Consider the following 19,018-nt stretch of genomic DNA (forward strand, 5'->3'; position numbering starts at 1 on the left):
ACCCTTGACTCATTTTCCACTCTCTAATTTTTCTAATGGCTGGGACAGGAGGCTGGGAGCAGCACAGCCAGCTCTGCACTGCTCATTAGCTCTAGCACCACCGCCCGCGCTGCATTTAACTTAATAATGAGGCCAAATTAACAGCAGCCCTGGCCTTGCTCCAGGTGCATTGTGGGTGAGAGTGAGGGTTAGGAGGAGTGGAGGGGGAGTACCTGGCCAGCTGAGGGGGTTTAAACATAGCAAGGCGGATGACTGGAAACACAACATCTTAGGACTGCCTCCTCGGTCTCTAAAAGGCTGTCTACTCTCACCCGTCCTCTCCACCACGCATCCACTCGGCTCATTGTTTCTTTATTCTAAAATCTGATGACTTTTCTGAAGCTTTACTCTGTATTGCATCTGTTGAACCAAAGCATTATATTCAATACATTTCACCTCTAAATGAGCCAGATGACATTGGAGCAAGGGTGGAGGGAATTGATTGTGCCAGAGGAGGGTGCTGTGCAGGGTGTGGGTGGGTGGAGAAGACATGTCCTCATCTCCTAGTGTGCGGAGGCTGCACAGCCATGGTCGTCCTCCAGCTCAAACCTGTGCCAAACTGGGTGCTGCCAAGGGCTACGTGTTAATGAATCTGAGCAGCCTGGGTAGGAGCACAAACAAATGAGGCCCTGGATGACAAATACTTTCTTTAGTCTGTATACACCTTCACTTATGATTTTTTTTTATTCTGCATCATGAGTTTTATTAGTTAGCTTTTGTCTGCTGCATTCTGATGAAATGCCTCCCTGGTCTGCTTCTCATGGAATACCATTACATTCAAATCACAGCTAAGCATCTGTATGTCCAAAAAGAAATATCACATGATCTTAGGAAACCTGAAAGTTTGGATACGTCTTGAAAACAACTGTAAGTGTTGTTTTTTATGCATTTTCAGAATCCTCATAATTCTACTGCATTTCCTATTCAGTAAATTTAATTGACATATCTCCTTGCTTGTTAAGTATGGGGTTAGAAAAATCTAAATTCATTATTTTGTATGAAAATATAGAATAATTAAATTAAGCTTTCCATTTCGATCATCCAAATCAAAACCTGCTTTCGCTTGCTCTCAGTTCTATCTAACTGGAGTGGAGTTAGAATTGAAGAAGCCTGGATAACTGAGAACCTTCATCAACAACTTGGGAAATTAATGAATTTTTTTGTTTGTTTTTTGTCTGGGTTGTTTTTTTGTAGCAAACTGCTTTCATCCACCTGGTTAGAAGAGTCTTTAAGTATTCTGGTAATAAGCTAAGTGTTGTTAAACTACCGTAAGGGTCTAGAAAGGTTGTTGAATATTTGATTTTCATAAAACAGGTACTTAGCACTAACTCAAAAATAGAATGATTATACTTGATGGTCACAGACAAGGTCTAATAGTAGCAGCACTTTAATGTGATCTTGCTAACAAATTGTAGAATTTGCATTTTAGGATGTTGCATGGGGCCAGGGATAGAAATCTTAATGAGACACAGACACGCTTTGACTAAAATTAAAAGACTACTCTGAGAGCAGCATCACTGTGCCAGGGGATGACAGCATCAGCTCCCCAGAAGCTGCTGCATGTTGTTCAGAATATAGAGTGAAGTGTTCACCTGCAGAAGGCCTGGCAGCCAGTTACCACAAATGTCACTCGCATGTAAGGTGGTCATGTGACTTCTCTCCTGCCACCATTCCCCCTGATGTGAACCCTGACCTCATGACAAGGCTAATGCTAATTCCTTCTGTGGAGCATTCAGGAAACACGTTCCCATTTTCTCACTCATACTCACTCAGTGTCGTGACAGGATGCTCTCTATTTAGAAACCATGTTATAGCATACTTTCAGACTGCTGCCGTTTGTAGTAATGCCTTGGCACACTTTAGGCTGTTAATGCAGTGTAAAAGGCCAGAGGTGATGGTGGTGATGCATACATCGGGATTTAATTTAGTGTATGTGTTTTTGTAACTGTAATTTATTCTGACTCACTTCGGTCAACAGTGAGGAAATGACTGTGCATGAATTGAAGCTTGCTTTTATATGCCTGCACACACAAACGTAAAACACACACTGCCTGCAGAATTTCTTGGTATTGTAAACAAAGAAAAGATTATTTTTTTAAATGAAGAATGACAATGCTAGTGGACTCCTTATGTAACTTTGTGGTTTTGCCTTTTCTCTGTACTGGATATGTACATTTTCCATGACCTGTTTTTTTAACTGGAAAGCAGCCTGGCACATTGTAGGTAATTGTACAATTTTCCCCTCCGGCTAGATGTTGTTTTTTAAACCAAAGCCTTTGATATTTAAACTTATTTTTATTCAAGCTTTTAATGTCTCCCAACAAAATCACTCAGGAGTACGTCCCTGGACCGTATAACGTACGGGTGTTTCTCATTACTAAGAATACTAAACGCTTGCATAAAGTCATTTGATGACTTGTAGGGAAAACATAATACATGTAATATCCAGCACTAATAAGGATAAAATGACTGTGTTATTCTGCTTTAGCTTTAGAGTCTGGTTGACTTAGAGTGATTCAACCTGAATATCATCTCTGCCAACAACTGGCTGCCCATGTTGTGAACATTATGATTTTACTAATAGTTTGTTTCAATATAAATTGAATCTGATTTTAGTGTCGTCCTCCTATGTTTATGTACCTTTTGTATTTAAATGACTAGGAGACTGAGAGCCCTTGGACTGTAATTTTTTCACATCCGTCACTGTTGCTGCGCTCTGTGTGTATATGCCTCTGTGTATTTGTGTGTTTCTATGTGTTTAGAACAAAACCCCCTGGTGTTTGGACAAAACAAACACAATGTCATTACTGGCATGATTATGGAGAATTGAAAGTTTAAGCAAATATTCAAGAGGCTTTGTCTGTTTTTAGGATTTTTTGATACACGGATGACCACTGAAATAGCCAAAACACTGACAAAGCCAAGCCCAGCTCTGTTCCCAGTCCTGACAGTATGAAGATGGTAACTCTTTACCACAGGTACAAATAGCAAGTCAAGAGGAATTTACCAAGCATTAAAGGACTCCCCCGTCTCACTCCAAGTTAAAATAATGTTGTTCTGGCTATAATCATCCAATTAGGGTGATGGAGGCAGGACTTGGCCGGGACAAGGATCACATTTCAAAGACTTGTGTCTGCCAGCCTCCACACTAATGGTAAGATAGGCAATGGTTAGTGCTCAAAATTGTGTGCAGGTTTGGAGGAGAAAAGCATTCCTGTGTGCCTGTGTTTGGTCACAGGCAGCTCTGTGTCACTCGCAGCACCAATGGTATTGAAGATATTGTGCACATAGCATTGTTATCAAAGTTCTTCCTGCCTTTTCTCGATAGTAGGAGACAAATAAACTTGAGCAGTTTCTCGTGATTACCAGTATTGTTGGTGATGGCCAGTGGAGGCTCTCGGTTAAAATGATGTCCTGGTTAATGAAAAGCTTACACAACCCTGTTGCCACCTTGCCTTGTAGCTACAAATTATTACACTACTTGGAGAAAAGTGACATTTTGTTTTCATTCAGGAGTCATACTAACAGCTTAAAGGCCAAGAGCATCATCAGCTCATTTACCATCATCCAATGCAAATAGGTAGACACTGAAGGTCGCTTCTGCAATTTGTATCCTTTGAAAGAGTGTATTCGACCTTCCTCTTGTGTGTAAGAAACTGTATAAGAGAGAGGAGGAGAGACATCCTGCCATTGACACGTTTACAGGCCGCCAAGCCTTCAGAGTGCTGGAGGCGTGGTCTGATGGCAGCAGTGCTGTCTGAGTAATTACAGGCTCCCTGGTGGATATTACTAAGGTCCCAGCGATCCAGACTCCACGCAAGGCCACTCTCTCACTGTAGTTAAGGCAGCAGGGGGAAAAAAATCTTAACCAAAGAAAAATCAGGGCACGAAAAAAACAAACCCTCTTTCTGGTCTAATTCAACAAGCACAGCTCTGTTTTCTGTGCATAGCAGTGTTTGGGTTCTGCCAGAAATATGTACCCCAGTATAGGCACATTTTTATTATCCAGCAGGGCTCCTGGTATTTTGAAAATGAGGTAAGCTCAATTACCAACAAAGGGCTCCTCTCAGGGGTCTGTCATCACACGGGGGTGAACGGGAGGGAGAGGGAGGAAAGAGAGACTCCTCTGCCTGTACTTTGATACTGCAGGATTATGTGCTCAGTGGCATGAATTGCAGCCATATTTTAGCTGTGTGGAGACCAGATGTTTAGAGATGACAGGCAGGACAGGACATTTTTTGAATCTTACATTTTTCAGTCATAATGCTTTTCTCAGTGGTGAGCCCAAACTACACCATAGATGTCCTAAAGGGAAATACCATATTTTCATATTTGAATTTGCATGTTGAGACCTCTGTGCATGTTGAGACCTCGAGCAAAAATGGAAGTTGGGTCATTTTTTTTTCTTAAAGGTACCCTGGTGGTACTGGAAATCAGAACAAAAAATACTTGTATCCACTGCGAAAGCGAATAATTGTCAAGGTGTTGTTCGTCGGAAAGAGTGACACTGCCAAACTTTGTCATCTTCTCCTGAGGTGTGTTCTCTGAGAAACAGTAGTGTGCTGGTATTACTTATTTTGACAGATTAGTTTCAGATTGTGTTTATTACCTCCACCAAGTTTATTACCTACAACACGGAGGTTATGTTTTCGCCCGTTCCTATTTGTTGGATTTCCACAAAACTTGGATGAGGGATGGGTCTCGGCTCAGAATAGACCCCATTAACTTTTGGTGCAGATCCGGATAAAGGGACGGATCCAGAAATGTTTCCTCACTTTCTTTAACATTGCCATTTGGGCATTTTCCAACATTTTTGTAATTTTTTTCAGGGAAAAATGCGTGGATATTGATGGAAAAAATCAAAGTATCAGTGAGTACAATTTGATGCAGATACAAATAAAGATCCGGATCAGATGGATTTAAATATGTTTTATTTAATATTGGATTGGGCTTGATTGAATTAAAGGGGTCTGTTGGCCTTGCTGGAAGTATGTGCTCTACAGAGTGCCATTCTAGTTTGACTTAACAGAGATGGCCTCATAAAATTCCCATTATAGAAATTTGATAGTTGAAGGGTTTCCTATTGTTGAAATAAACATTTTGACACTTTTTGAACCTATTTTAGCATCTTAAGATGATGTGATGCTGAATGTTATTGGTATTTGCAACAAATCCTCATTTAATATCTTTCTGTAAATAACATTTAAATAATCATATTGATAAATCCAATTAACTATATATAGAAGAAAACATAAAACAATAATTCAGTTACAAAATTACTTGAAAAGAAAAAAGGTTCAATTCAAGTTTATTATTTTCATGAAAAGCCAGTAATCCACAAATAGAATAGCTATGATGAAATATAAACATGAATTTAATACTATAAGAATACCACAAAAGTAGACCAACCATAATTTTATTTTATTTCTAAAATTAAGTATTTCTAAGAAAATCTGGCTTTTTGTTCAAAAAATTTCTACTAAGTAAAAACTGTAAAATCTAGAGAAATTGGCAAAAGCGTGTTACGATGTAATCTTATTTATTAAATGGGTCAGTTTGTTTTATGTGTGCACCACATGTCAGTGGTGCTTCCCGGGGGCAGAGGGCCTCCCACTGTGGTGACGCAGTAGGCACCAGAGCTGTTTGGGTTCCAGCCTGTCCTAGGAGCCGCCTGACGTCTCCTTGCTTCCTTATCTTAATGACCATTAACCGTTTCTGCTCTGCGTCAGCTCTGCCGCTTCGAGGAAGGGACAGGAAGAGAGAAAAAAAGAGCAAGAGAGTCAGAACAAGAGAGCAAAAGAGATAGTGAAGGAGAGAGAGAGAAAGAGGCCCTCTGATAGAAAATTCCTGACAGCTGATAAGAAGGAGAAGGAGATCCAGTTTACTGCACAGATAGGGTAGGAATGTGTGGCCAGATGATGATGACTGGGTCCATGACTGCACTGCCCCTATCTGTGCCTGCCAAGACACATCACCACTGACTGCCTGCATGCTAGCCAATCTTCTTGTTTCCCAGAAAAATACTGGATTCAGTGTGCTCCTTCATGACTGTGCCTTTACCATCTTTCTGACTTTTGCACTGTAATATCATGGACCCATAATTATATTACTGCCATAGTGCTTTACAGCCCATACAAAATCACTGTTTTCCCTCTTTTGCACCTGACAGCAGTGTCTATATGTACAGCTACATAATATTGTGGTGCATAAAATATTCATATGCAGCAGCTGTCTAATTTTAGCATGATCAGAATGCACCACAAACTGCAGGGCTAAATGAACCTTTCCTTGGAAACACACAATTTCATGTGAATTATTGGTCTGCTACAATAGCAACGAAATGGACATGAGAGGAAATGGAATCTAGCTCAGACAGTGTGGAGCGTGGCCAGGCAGTCAGAGAGGGCATTTTAGCTGTGCAACTGAGCTCCAAGCTTTTTAATTTGCGATAAATCATAGTGAAGAGATGTACCCTAAAAACGCCTGTGTAGACGCCGTCTCTCAGTCAGAGACGGAGAGAAAGAGCGGGGTGAAGCAGATTGGGTTAGTGGGAGCCAGGGCTGTATGTGGATCAGACTCCCGCTCAGCTGTCTCCAGAGGAAATCAAACAGGGCTGTGCGGTTCATTATTTCGTCAGTCGACTCAGCAGCAGAGAATACTGGCGACATGGCCATTTACTGGGAGTCTCCACTGACCCAGCTTAGCACGGCTACAGTCGGAGAAGCCAGTCAGCTTGAAAGGCTGAGGATTCACCGCCTCATGGATTTATTTCAAAACTAACTCATGTTATGTTGTGTCTGTTCTCACGAGCTGATGAAAAAAAATAAATGAGGGATAATTCTCTCAAACTTTTGATCTTCAAGCTTAACTTGGGAATATAGTGAGAACCTCTCTCCAGTCAGTGCCCACACACATCGCTGATGTGAACATGAGCTTTGTCACTGAGTCTTTCGATGCTGATATTTGGAATGTGATTGGGGAGTGGGGGAGGGTCTCGAGGGTCTAGGTCTCCGTTGTTTGTTCTCCTCTTTGAATACAAAGTCCTGTGTGGTGACCCCATCGCCAGACTACCAGTAGACTTACAGTCGACAGGAAGTAGCAGCACACATGCACAGCATAACAGTACTCAACCTCTGAACCGCAATCACCTCACCTTTCAACTGAGGAGAAAACTCAGGAAGAGGGAGACACGTAGCGAGGCACGTTCTCCTGTGCACACTATGTTTTTTATAGAACTTAACATTTAGAGAGAGATAAAGTCCAGCAGGCTGGAAATATAAAGTTATATTTTCTAACAAGAAACCAAAAATTATCTCTGAGTCACACCGGGATGTTCTCACACAAGCGCTGATGATGCAACAATAGCATTAAAGGGGAGGAAATAATGGCTGGGTTTGTGATATTTTTCCATTCTTGCACATCTCTATTTCTGAACAGAGTGCCCGACGGCTATCGGCCAGCTCAGACGCCAGTCTCCACACTATCATCAGGGTCTGATGAAGCAGATAACACTGGGAGCGCTCACTGCTTTGCAGTGTGCAGTCGAGCGTGGCGATATGGGTGGAGTTGAGGGTGCGGGGGGTATTCAAGGATGGCTAGACAGTTTGCAATCTGCTGTGAGAAACAGACAAGAAACATTCAATCAGTTGTGTGCAGAAGACAGAATGGCACCAGCAGAGCGCCAGCCAGGCACAAAGCTGGCCAGAGGCATAGGTCACAAATGTTATCACCCAGCCTCTGGTGACATGCTAACTCTATCTCCATCATCAAGGTCAGGTCATTGTTTGCTTTGTCGGGCTGAGTCACAGCCAGCGCCCCTACTTGTTGGTGGTGGACAAGCAGGTTTGGGTGGAGTATGAAGCTTATGGCGTTTATCAGTGTCAGACCACAGGCAAAACATTTATTTACGAGAAAGGTAATTAAGAGGTGACCTAATATCTTTCTTTTTTTTTTTTAGAACCAGTCCATTTGGCATGTATTTCATTAAGTATCTGCCAGTGCCGAGGATGACAAGATTAGTCATTCAGATATAATTGTCAGAAATATATTATATTTAAAAAAAAACTTCTAAAAACTTTTGCATGTAATTATAGTTGGCTGTTGCATAATAGGGCGGGGACAAGGTGTTGAGGGGGTGCAGTGACATGCCCTTGGACAGCTGGCTTTCTAAGAAATACCCCAATGACAAAAAGTCATATTTGTCGAAGAAACTGTTGTCAAAAGTCAAACATTGTCCCAATCTCTTCCTTCATCAGTCAGTCAGATCAAAGCTGGCTACCTAGTCACTTCCTGCATGTGCCTGTCACAACATACACACTCAATGAGACAGGCAATATTATTGAAAGGTGTGATGCATTCCAACAGTCAGTGTAATTTATGAATTTGAGTTACGAGATTGTGACATTGTTTTGCAGCAACTGCCAAGCAGAGGAGAGAACATTCACAAGCAAGCTGAATAGCTTTCCACTGAGACAGAGGGCTTTTAACTGTGACTGATGAGATGTCTGAGTATGTTCAGGCATAGTGTTAAAATGCTGTGAATCAGCTTATTGCACTGATAATTATAATGGAGGACTTGCTGTACAGAACGCTGTAAACCAACAGTGCCGTGTTGGTGCTTGGCAGAGCGGAGCCAGTCTGAGCTGGCATAGTCGTAAAAAGAGCCAAAGGAATGCCAGCATGGGAACACAATGGAAGCAAGGAAAACTCGCAAAAACGTGGTCGCCGCCATGTTTTGTCAGGAGAGATGGCAAAGACAGCGAAAAGGGTGGTTTCAATCATTTTTGTTTTGTTTTGGGGTAGTACCTGGTGTGGTTGTCTGTATAGACATTTAATTTGTGACTGGTTTCAGCATATGGCTTGTTTTGGTGTATGCTTTTAGTTAACTTACAAAGACATCGGGAAACTTGAGGATGTTGCTCTTTACTTAAGCTTCCACAATAAACTGTTGTACTGTAAAACAAGTAAGTGACTTCAGACATCCACAATTTTACTGTTGGGGTAATCAAAAGCATACCACCACCCCCCAGTGAGGTACACAAGTTCTTGATAAATTCCACTGTCACTCTGTGGAGCTCATAACTTGACATCTAAGTGTAACTGCAGGAATCCCGGAGCCACTTGGGAAGTGCAGTGTAAGGTGATCTGGAGTCGTAACGGCTGTCATACTCTGCACGAGGAGCTTAAAGCTGGGACCAACCAGCCAATGGCATCCTTCCAGTGTAGTAACATATCGGTGAATTCTCAGTAGGAGATTCATTCCAATGTAGCTTGCTCAAAATGTGGTCCCTGTGGCAAACAACAAGATAAAGTAGGGACAAGAACACATGAGGCAAACAATGTGGGTTCAGCTAAACTCACCAAATAAGTCATTGTTTCCTTATTTTTTTTAATGAAAATCATATCATTGAGTCATCCTAGTCCTAGTCACTATGGTGTTGAGCATTTCAAAGACAGGATTAAAAAAGATAAACAGGTGTTAGGCCAGTCTGACGAGTTATAGAACGAAAAGAGTATTAAGCCATATTATTCACAAAAGTTTCATTAAAAATAGGTCTGCAACTAACAATTATTTGAAATGTCATATAAAATGTCAGAAAATTATGAAAAATGCCAATCAGTGTTTCCCAAAGCCATAGATGACGTCCAAATGACGTCCAAATGTCTTGTTTTGTCCATGATCAGAAGATATTCCATTTATCGTCATAGAGAAAAAGACAAATAATCAGAATTATTAAAAACTTTTGTTGAATTACTGATTACTTCATTATTAAAACAGTTGCTGAATAATTTAATAGTTTGACAAATAATCTATTAGTGTTTCATCAACATCTGGAACAAGACGCAAAAAAAACTTTTCTTAAAAGTCCTTACATAGGACCTTTAAGCCACTAGAATGTAGTTCATAATGCTAACATATGTAGCTATGGTAGATTTTATTGTTACAGGAATTATTGTCTTTTGTTTTTCTTTACAACCATTTTTGCCACAAAGAGAAGAAGAGAAAGAGAAATGTCAGATCCTGGATATCCAGGGTTAAAACAGTGGTTAATGTAATCCAGTAGTGCCATAACATTTTTTCAACTGTCGGCACATTTCTGTATACAACATTTTCTCTCAACACGATTATTGATTTCACAATGTCCCCCAGGCATTTGCATGTATTCCAGCTACATGTTATTAAACATGTCCACCGAGCCAAGTAATCACAGTGACAACTTGTTCTTCATTCCTTTGGTGTGCCATAAAAGGGTGTATGTTTGTGTTGGTATTGGCATGGGTCCTTGTCTGTATTTGTGAGTGTTTCTGCCTTTCAGAAAGCACACTTGATCATGATTGTGTAACTCTGCAGCACAGAGGCAAGGATATTAAAAACAGATGTGGCCTCTTAAGTCAAAAATATGGGGGGGGGGGTGGGTTCTGGGCAAAACATTCCCCCATTATTGATTGCTGATCCTCTGGTATGTTTGGGCTATCAGCAGGGTTCTGAGGGCTAAGATGATAAACTGAAATGGTAGGGGGGTGGATGGGCAGAGGAGAGCCTTTGAGTTCAGTTCATGACAAGATACGGGAAGTTAAAAGTTCATCCTGCTTGTTTTCAACTTCCTACTTTTTTATAGCATTTGATATTAAACTACCTCTATTAAAGTGTATGCCAAGGCTATTAACAGACATTTAATATGCCAAACCCTACCACTTAATTTTTTTATTAATCGCTGGTGACTACTGATAATCCCACCAGTACTTTTGCCAACCAAAGCCACACACACGCTCGTCACCTCCTCCACCTTTTACTGTTCTGTAGAATGGAATCTGTCATTGTAGGAGGATGCTCTGTTACTCATCTGCCCCCTGACACAGACGCACACACCCACATTGTCTCCAAGTGACAGTGGAAACAACATTGTTTGAGACGTGTTTTATCTGTGGCAGGTTGCAGTGTGAGGCAGGGAAAGAAGAAAAACTTCCTTGTGAAAGTAGGAATGCAAAGTATTCCCCACAATGCCACACTGCTGCAATTACTCCAGCGCCTGGTGCCGGGCCAAGACAATGAGATGACAGCTTGTGGTGTTGAGGGGGAGAGCAGTTCAACTCCCATCTCTCCTCTGTGTGCTGTCGGCCCGCAGTAGACCTATCTACACTGAAACCTTGTCTCTTGGACCTCTAAACTGCTGTGTCCAAAATGAATGTAATTCCATCTGGTGTTCACATCAGTTGGTCTCTAAACATCATAACCCAATAAAACCTTGCCTGACATTGAAATGTTTTTTGGATTAATGAGCAAAGGTTTTTGTTGGGTGAAATGTTGTGCATGTATCGGTATATATTAACTGCTCCAGCACGTATTGTCTGCTAGATATCCATCTCTCTGTATTTTCTGCTCATCATGCTGACTATTAGTTTTTCACTCTCACTTGGTAATTAACTGGCACAATCCTCCTCTGTGAAAAGAGACAGAAAAGAAAAGAGGCGAGATTAGCTAGGCTGGGGGGGAGTGAGGGATGTGGGAAGGGAGCTTGCTGCTGCCAGAGTGTCTGCCTCCTCAGGCCTTGTCCACTGCCGCCAAGGGCCGCCTGCCCTCCCGCCGCTGTTATCAGCTGGCTCAGCAGCGGCAAAGAAACGGCTAAACAAGGCACTGTTTATCTGTGCAGACTGTATTCACTGCACATCCCAGCTGCTGGGCTGCGGCACCACTCAAATCTGCCCGGCTCTGCAAAGAAAGGGCCGACAGACCTGCTCTCAACAACAGTCTGCATAGAGGTGCCAGGGGTGCAGATCAATAGGCGACAGTGTCCCAGCTCAGTCCGACACTGCAGACCCGACAACCCCAGCCTCCCCCAACTCTCATATCCACGTACAGCATCGAATTAGCGATTCTGATGCACTTTTATCTGGTGGTGTATTGCTTAAAAATTAGCTGGATTTCCCTTTAATCAAAGTGAATGTCTCTGATTAATTTCTACTGACTCGTTCAGCTAAATGCTGAATTGACATGGCCATCAGACAATTGATCCAGAGCAGAGCGGATTATGTTACAGCCATAAATCAGAATTCATTGAAGTTGACCCTAAGGGTTGTCATGTTTATAGTGTACAATTTTCGAGCAATGTAGTTTTCTTTGAAAAAGTGTAACATGACCTAAAATAAAGAACATTCTTTACATTCATCACCTGTTATATAGAACCATATTGAATGCCCATCATTTCTAGCTAACATTTCTTTTTATGATTTGTGCTCAGGGCTCCAATTTATGATTATTTTAATTGTGGATTATTCTACCGATAATTATCACAATTAATTGTCTAGTCTATAAAGTGTACCCTGAGCCCAAAGTGACGTGTCCAGATTGCATCTTTTGTCCAACCAACAGTACAAATCTCAAAGACACTTCATTTATGATCATAAATGACAAAGAAAAGTAGCAGATTCTTACTTGACTAAATGACTGAAACAATTAATTGATTATCATAACAGTTGGTGATTAATTTTCTTTCAATCAATTAATTGACTAATCCTGGTAGCTGTATTTGTAGTAGAATTAATAATCTAGATACCAACGATGTATCTCTGGTATAAACGATATTTACCATACCGCAAATAAAACGTAACATAAACGTTTTGATGGAAACGTCTGCCAGTAGCCTAGGTATTGTCTTGTAGCTGACCATGCACCCGCTGTGGTCAACAGATGAACAAAGTTTACTGCAGCAAGTTAGATGCACTCTGCCAACATCCTTATTTTCAGTAACCATTAGTCTCACAACTGCACAGAGGGCTGCTCAGATATGCTGGATCTGTAAGCACTCTCTCACTCTTCTCACACACACAAACACACATGCACACACAAAACCGTCCCTCTCTTATCTGTGGACCGAGGAACCCTGACTCCAGCCTGTGCAGACAGTGCTATCTAACTGGGCCATGTCTCTATATACACAAGGAAATCACCCACTCCTCATGAAGAAATGAAATCTGCTTCAGACATCCTGGCCCTGAGCTGGAACAAAAAAAGAAAAAAAACATATTTTGAAAGGCTAATGCAGCTTGAGACTACTCACACACAAGCCCTTGTTGGAAAAAATAAAAATGCTTTTGGCTTCAAGTATTAGAACAAATCCCTCTTATTCCTCTGAGCATGCTAAGGACAATGTCTTTGTTGTGGCTTATGCTGCCTTGGCCTCTGTCCCAGGCCATATTTCTATGAAGCATGACACAAGCAGTTGCATTTCATTCAGACTTTTCATTAGATGAGCCTTTCTCTATTCTTGTTCATAGCAAGGATCTGAATTTCAGTCAGACAGAGTTGACGTGGTGCTGTTTGAGAGTGAGACGGGCAGATAGGCGGAGCAGAGCAGACAGCACAGTGCTGGAGGCAAAAAGTCAGGGGTCAGAGGTCATAGGGAAGTGAGGATGGCTGACCTCTCAACAGGACAAACTGTTTAGTGGTGTTGACTTAACATTGCCTGGACTCTGGTGTGGTTCTCACCCTCCGTTTTAGCTGACCTGTCCGGAGCAGTCACCACAGGAGAGATCAGCAAGATTCCTCATAATAGCCCGATGCGAGACCTGACACAGTGGGAGAGTTCTTCGACACTGATACTCCCAGGATCCTCAGTGGCAGAATATGCTGACTTATCAACACCACTTGATGAAACACGTGTTTTGGATTCCTGGAGAGTGTTTGGTGTTCCCATGTCAGTCAGTCTCATCACTGCAGGAGGTGTCACAGCTCTCACAGCTCTCACAGCTCCAGCTTAGTGACGAATTAAACACTCCATGCTGTATTTCATCCTTGTGGCCAAGATGGAGGAAGGAGACATCATGTCCACTAGTTTTGGAGTTGTGTATTTATGTACAGTATGAATACGATAAAAATTATCAGAAGACCCTGTGATGATAGAGTTGTGGCTTGCTGGGGTCTGTGTAAAAAGCACAACATATATTTTTGTTTAGCACAGTCAAACTCCGTTAGTAAACATGAAGCAGGATGAGAACCAGCCACTTGTTTCACTTTTGGGAATCATGAGGGGGAAGCTAGTTAGTTTGTGTTTACAAAGCAGACAAAACAGTCTGAGAGCCTTGCTCCATGAATAATTGATGATTATTCTAAAGATGACTCACATTAGTGGTTTCTATGGTAATGAATCATTTTGTCGTTGTAGAGCTATGCACAGTATTAGGCTGGGGCCTGTTCCCTGCCTCTGGCTAGATGTTACAGAGGCCCTTCACAGAGATGCACACACAGGCTTCAATCAGACTCCAGTGTAGGGGACATGGCATCTTGGGCCATAGTTTCATGTTGGTGACAGGATGGCTGAGCTGTCTGACAAGTGGAAAAGATACCCACTATTATGTAGCCTGAAAGATATTATCAGGAAAATGGCCATTTGGTTAATGTGCTGCAACCATCTTGTCCTTGTTATATCATACAGTGCACCGCGCTATCACTGTCTCAGTGTTTGCAAATAGCTAGCAACTATGAACTATAATGGCCGACTTCGCCTGCTTCTAGACCCTGTTTAAAAGTGTTGCAGTGATGCATTAACTGTACAAAATTATTAATATTGATGCTCAAGAATTTGTGTTTTTGCCAATGTTCACTATGGGTTAAACACATCTAGAAGGTTTATGCATGTTGACTGATTTTAATCAACATAAGCTGACTACAAAACACACTGGATCATGTGGCGTGCTGGTGTGCATAGTCACCAGGGAGACAAACATTAATACTGATTATCTAGTTACCTGCAGTGGCACCAAGCAAACCACAGCTGCCTCACAACCCAGACAGAGAAACCACATCCCACTGACACAATGTATCCACAGACTATTTTATCCTAAAACCTCAAATAATTAAATGTAGCACTTGAAGAAGCTTATTTAAAGACGTTCATGTACTGATTCTTACAAGTTATTGGTTATAGCCATATTGTTGATGGCACTTATTGTAAGTCACCTTGGGTAAAAGCGTCAGCTAAATAAATGTAATGTAATGCAACAGGTAGCCTGTGGCTCGAGAAATAGAGCGGTTGTCCACCATTTAGAAGATCGGTGGTTTGGTTCCTGGCCCCTGCATTTCAAATTGGTATGTAAATGGGCATATGAATGGTTATTGCTCCTGATGAGCAGCGTGAACGTGTGTGTGAATCGGTGAATGCTGACATGTCTTGTAAAGCACTTTGAGTCGGTACAACTAGAAAAGCGCTATATAAATACAGTCCATTTACAATAACTTCAATAAAAATCGGCCCTCTTTCATTGAATCAGGCTGATATTACTCAACATACTGTGTGCTTAAACACACAATATGTCATTTCAGTAGCTATAATGTCGCTCAATCAAAACAACGAAAACCGAAGACATAGTTTGATGAGATTGTGACATAGCATGGGATTATGGGAGTTGTTGTATTCATTGTGAAACAACCACCACTTTAAAGTTTTATTCATGCTACCTTTAGTCAGCTTTGCAGACTTCCTTCTTATCTTGAATAATCTGTAGGCACACTACCCTACAGCCCATTTTGCCGTTTCTTACTTTCAAAGTGAATTCAAAACTTTGTCAATCTTGTGATATTTCTTCAGCACCTTGCTGTGCCCTCTTCTCCAAATCTTGCCCATTTGTATCTCTGGTCTTTTTAACTTCTCACAAGTTTAATATCACCAGTGCTCTTAATCATTTCTGTCTGGATGTGGCCTGAGTAACACAGCGGGTGTCTCTGGATCAGGCTAGAAAGAGTAGGAGGGCTTATTTTTACCACTGGTTTGGGAAACACTGGGCTACAATCACTGAGAGAAAAGATGGTTCTAATTACAGATCTCTCCTTTTCTGTCTCCCTGTGTGTCTTTCTTTCTTCTTCTCTCATTCTATCTATTGAACTTTCTTTCCAACCCCCTCTCAAAAAGCTTAAATGTTCTTTTGTCAGCTGTTGTGTGGTTTATTTTGAGAAATGTGACAGTTTTAAAGAGACTTCTGTGCTGCTGTACACATTAGCTTGCAGAAATGGACTACGAGAAAGAAGTAAAGTGGATATTGGGTACTGTGCAGCTCCAAGCTACTCATGAAACAACATCTGCAGCAGCACACCAGGCCAATGATAATGTTGTCTTTAGGCAATAATGTCTGTTTTCACAAGTGTCAATTTGAGATTATGATGCACTGCTCTTAACTATGATCGACGAGTGTATGTTATGAAAAATCAGTTGCTGTTATTTCATGCAGGCTCAGCATTGTGTGGACCACCAAACATGACGAAGTAGCTCCAGAAGCACATACCCACGCAAGTCTGGCAGCTGTCATTGTATGGTAAAAAAGTTACATTCATACCAGACTAAACCCACAGACAAAGATGGTGGATTAGAGGCTTCCAGGTCCGACAAGGGCCTTCATGGAGGATGATTGGAAAAATGTGTGGAAAGGCAGCGGTGAAGGAGGAATAAGAGTCGAGCAGAGAGAGAGGTAAAGTGATCGAGGTGGAAGGATTGCACTAGAGAGGAAAGAGAGGGGGAATGCAGGATTAGAGGCTAAGAGCACTGTGGAGAAAGGGATCACAGGCGGGGGGATTGAAAAGAGAGAAAGAGACGTAGCGGAGGGGAAGGCGTCTGCACCCGCCAGCAGGCCATGGCTGTCAGTGGCAGGGCCTCTCTCCCAGCACCAGGGGCTCCAGGGCTGTGGCCACATAATGAAGGCTTGTTTGAGTTCACATTCAAACATCACAGAGAGCGCCTGGAAAAACAGTGCCCCACGGGCTACTTTTATTAACCCGGCTAGGATTCCCAGCCTTCAACCCCGTGCCAAAAGGCTTCCTTGCATCTCATCCACACACACACACACACACACACACAGTCTGTCCGGTAAAAAACGTTGTAATGTTGTAACCCATAGCCGTTTGGTTGTGCTGCTGATGGTGTTGGAGACTCTCCTCTGTCTCCTAGCTGTGAGAAAATTAGCAAAGTTCTTTTCACAAGCGAGAGCAAGAGAGCAAATGAGACTGTTGCACAAGATGGTACTATTACACTTTTGGCTGCATCCGTCTCATGCAGAAGCCCAACTGACTGCTCTGCTGTTTGTCTTTTCTCTCTTTACCTCTCTGTCATAACACACACAGGCCTGCTGAATGACGGCCCTGTGAGATTCACTGGGGAGGATATTTGACTCAGGATTTTCCGATAATAGGATTTGAAGCATGCTTGCAACAGATAGTGGTTTTGTGGTGAAGGAAAGGAATATGTGATCCTGCTTCTGTATGTAAATACAGCAGCCGTTTGTGACAGCAGTTATAAACTGTATTCCTGTTGCTGCTACAAAGATTATTTTTCTTTTATTGCAAGAACAATAGACCATATGACAACCAACATTTGGGAGTATCGGTCAGTTTCACTCAGGGCTTTGTTTCTTTGTAATATTAATTTTGAAAAATACCTCTCTCAGCTGGACACAGTAGGAAACATGAAAAAAGAAATAAGAAGGCTTTGTTGTCAATTAGTTACCTTGGAGTTGAACTATAATGACATTTAACCAATAGGGCTGGTTGAAACGCAGCTTGGGATACAAGTCCCCTCATTTTTTCCCAGGGTTGCCTGTTTGAGGGGGCCAGTCAGCCCTCTGGAATTGCACAAATCCCCTTAAAACCCCTGGAGTCACTGAGGGTGTATCAGGCCCCTGGATCTGCTGTGTGCAGGGCTGGGTGACGGGCTGTGGTCCGGAGCCAGCCAGGGGGAGAGGACAGCTACTGTGAGGGCGCCCGGAGAGCTGGGAGTCACTCAGCCACAGAAACCCTGTGTTTGTGTATGGAGCGCAGTGCTCTTATCTCCCGCCTGTACTGACGCCACACTCTTCCTGTTTCAAATCTTTACTGCTGATTTTCTCTTCACTCTTGCCTCAGCCCCAGCCAGTCCTGTTGTTTTTGGTGTTCTTGTTCTTTTCAATGGAGATTAGATAGAGTTGCTGTGGCGACACACACGAGACAGAAACATAGCTAGTTTGAATGTTTGTAAATGTGCTAAGAAATAAAACACTAGCTTATTTTAGGGCTTTTAAACAATGTATTAATTATGTTTAACCCCAAAATGGCTATTAGATTTTCATGAAAGCCTGTTTTAGAAGACATGTTTATGTTACTATGTTTATCTGTTTTAATGAGACTCAACAATGGGAAAAGAAAAGTGTACTGCACAACAGGACTGTGCTGTAAGATATTATAAGTGGATATAAAGTATGAGATTAAAGGTCCAGTGTGTAAGATTTAGGGGGTCTATTGGCAAAAGTAATATGATATTCATAATTATGTTGTCAGTAGTGTAGAATTGCCTAAAACTAAAAATTGTTGAGTTGTTGTTACTTTAGAATGAGCCTTTCATACCTACTAAGTTTTCTTCCATGGAGTCCTGCGTGTTGCACCGCCATGTTTCTACAGTAACCTAGAATGGACAAACCAAACATTGGCTCTAGGGAGGGCCTTTCTCATTTTTAACAGCCTCTGTAGGAAAGGGTAAGACGAGGTGTATTCAGTTGGTTGCAATCTGCAACCTTGCCACTAAATTGGACTCACTGGACTTTTAAATTGAATATTTGAAGTGTTTATCACAGCTTAGTATGACTTAAAAACTAAAGATTCTTAATATACATAACAGGTTCACCAAAAATAAGACAGTCATCTTTGCCAATGAATATGAAAGTGAATGAACCTGAAACTGTGTACCTGCATAGCTACAGTATATAGAGCGGATGAAAGATCAACAAGAAAGTAGAACAGTAGGTCGGTACATTGGATGGTTTGGCTAATAATTTTGACGGTCACTTTTAAACAAAGCTATTCAGATTGAAAGTGATTCTTCCCCCTCTTTGTATAAGAAAAAAATGATGTTAGTCCATGAGTTCTGGTAGATTTCAATGTCCTGAACAAATGAGCGAAATTCTGGTTAAATATTAAATGTGTTTAAAAACAATTGGAAGAGACCACTGATGCCATGCACCATAA

Source organism: Pagrus major, chromosome 8 (genome assembly GCF_040436345.1).
Source record: "Pagrus major chromosome 8, Pma_NU_1.0".
Taxonomy (NCBI): domain Eukaryota; kingdom Metazoa; phylum Chordata; class Actinopteri; order Spariformes; family Sparidae; genus Pagrus; species Pagrus major.